Raw genomic sequence first — 2,500 nt, 5'->3', positions numbered from 1 at the left:
ATATATTCAAAGTATTCTCTATTTTTCATATATTTAACTATTTATTTGTCTAATCACTTATGTATCTATCTATTGAAAGTAATATTTATTTTTCTTGTAGCTATTTCTTTGCATAATAATTTATGCATCTATCTATTGAAGTAATATTTATTTCTCTTACAGCTATTTCTTTATATAAATATTCGTGTATTTATCTATTGAAAGTATTCTCTATATTTCATATAGATAGATAATTCTTTATCTCCTCATTTATGTATTTGTCTATTGAAAGTATTTTCTATTTTTTATATAGTTAGCAATTTCCTTATCTAATAAGTTGTGTATCTTTTGAAAATATTCTTTTTTTATATTTTTAACTGTTTCTTTAACCATTTATGTAATTTATTGAAAGTATTATCGATTTTTCATATAATTAGCTGTTTCTTTATCTAACCATTTATTAATCTATTTTAAGTATTATAAATTTTTCATATTAGCTAATTCTTTCTCTAATAATTTATGTATCTATCTATATAAAGCATCCTCTAATTTTCATATAAATAGCTATTTCTTTGTCAAATAATTTATGTATCTATCTATTGAAAATATTTTCTATTTTTCATATAGATACTTTCTCTATCTTTTCAGTCTAAGTATTTGTTCATGTAAATTTTACCCACTAATGTATTTGTTCCACATATTTATGTATGTGATTGTTTCACTCTTAATTTTCTGTACCGAGCTACGAGCAAGACTAGTAGTTAAGAGGGTAAAGAGGAGCCTACGCCAGGAGTCGCTGAGTAGCTGCAGCCGAAGCCGTCACCTTTGCTCTATGTACTATATGCGCTTTGCGGATTGATGGTGCTAAGGGAACAAACAGTCACTTTTGGGAATCGGAGAGAAGTGCGGGATTCGAACCCAAACCTAAGCGAATGTGAGGCCAACACGCTTGCGATGACGGCATCAGGGCACGGATAGCGTTCGTGTAAAACAAGTGGTAATTGGCAAAACAAACGAGAATAAAAAGAATGCATATATATCCAACAAAATCTAACGGCTTCAGCACGACCCGTGTAGAGACACTCTATCACTTTAACTGATTTGGCGGATAACACATCACCAGAGATTCTTAACCTTTCTCCCGTTACGCTCCCCGAGTCATCAGACCATCGACCCGTACCCGGACCATCGACCCGTACCTCCATTCACCTAACACAGAATATAAAATGATCATATATCGAGACTAATTAGATATACATTGGTACCGTAATGGATGTCAAGTAGTTCAAAATCTAATTACTTTATCAGTTAAGCATTAACATAAAAATAATGTACAGCGATACTACACATGCAGGAACGCATCTTTCGCTAGTCATCGACCAAGTACCCCTGTAAACCGTCCCGCAATCCCTTGGGGGGTTCACGAACCCTATCGGTTAATAACCTCAGATTTACACAATACCCATGGTTATTTGCTTGTTTATAGCGGTCCGTCAGTGATCGACGCCGACAGTGCTCCGGTGAAGTGTGACGAGATGAGTGAGGCTGGGCGGTGATGTTGAGATCTTTGGCGCTGACACACACACACAGACACACACACACACACACACACACACACACACACACACACACACACACACACACACACACACACACACACACACACACACACACACACACACACACACACACAGTGCTACGGTGAAGTGTGATGAGGTGAGTGAGGCTGGGTGGTGATGCTGAGGCCTTCGGAGCTGATGCCAGCAGAGGTAACTGTGTTGCCCAATTCTTGACTCACATACCCAAGTGCTCCGGTGAAGTTTGATGAAGTGAGTGATGCTGGGTAGTGATACTAAAGACTTTGGTTCCTATGGTAGCGGAGGTAACTGTGGAGCCTAATTCTTGACCCGCATACTGAGGACTGGCACAGTGTCAGCGGCCCTCGCCCTCGAGCCGAGGACAAGCGGAAAGCGCCCCTATGTCCTGGGGCCCGAGGGGCGACAACCGCATCCAGACGTGGCATTCGCGTGACTGGCTCAACACCTCTCGGATTGTTTTTGACAACGGCTTCGCAATAAAAGAAAAAGGGGCAGAGTAAGAAACTCTACTCCTACTCTTCTCCCTCTCGCCTCCTCCTCCTCCTCCTCCTCCTTCTCTTCCTCCTCCTCTTCTTCCTCCTCCTCGTTCTATTCCTCTTCTTGCTCCTCCACTTCCTCCCCTTCTCCCTTCTCCTTAGCCGTATCCTCTTTCTACTCCTCTTTCCCCTCCACCTCCTCTGCCTTATTCTCTTCCTCTTCTTCCTCTTCCTCCTCCTCCTCCTCCTCCTCCTCTTCCCCTCCTCTTCCTCCTCCTCTTCTTCCTCTTCTTCTTCCTCCTCCTCCGAGAGAGAGAGAGAGAGAGAGAGAGAGAGAGAGAGAGAGAGAGAGAGAGAGAGAGAGAGAGAGAGAGAGAGAGAGACTTCCTGCCGGAGCCCTCCGCCATCAGACCCGCTCCCGGGGCGGCCGGGTTTACATAAGTGTGG

This window comes from Oratosquilla oratoria, chromosome 4 (assembly GCF_046742065.1).
Source record: "Oratosquilla oratoria isolate Oo_2021 chromosome 4, ASM4674206v1, whole genome shotgun sequence".
Taxonomy (NCBI): Eukaryota; Metazoa; Arthropoda; class Malacostraca; order Stomatopoda; family Squillidae; genus Oratosquilla; species Oratosquilla oratoria.
This window is presented reverse-complemented; position numbering follows the sequence as displayed.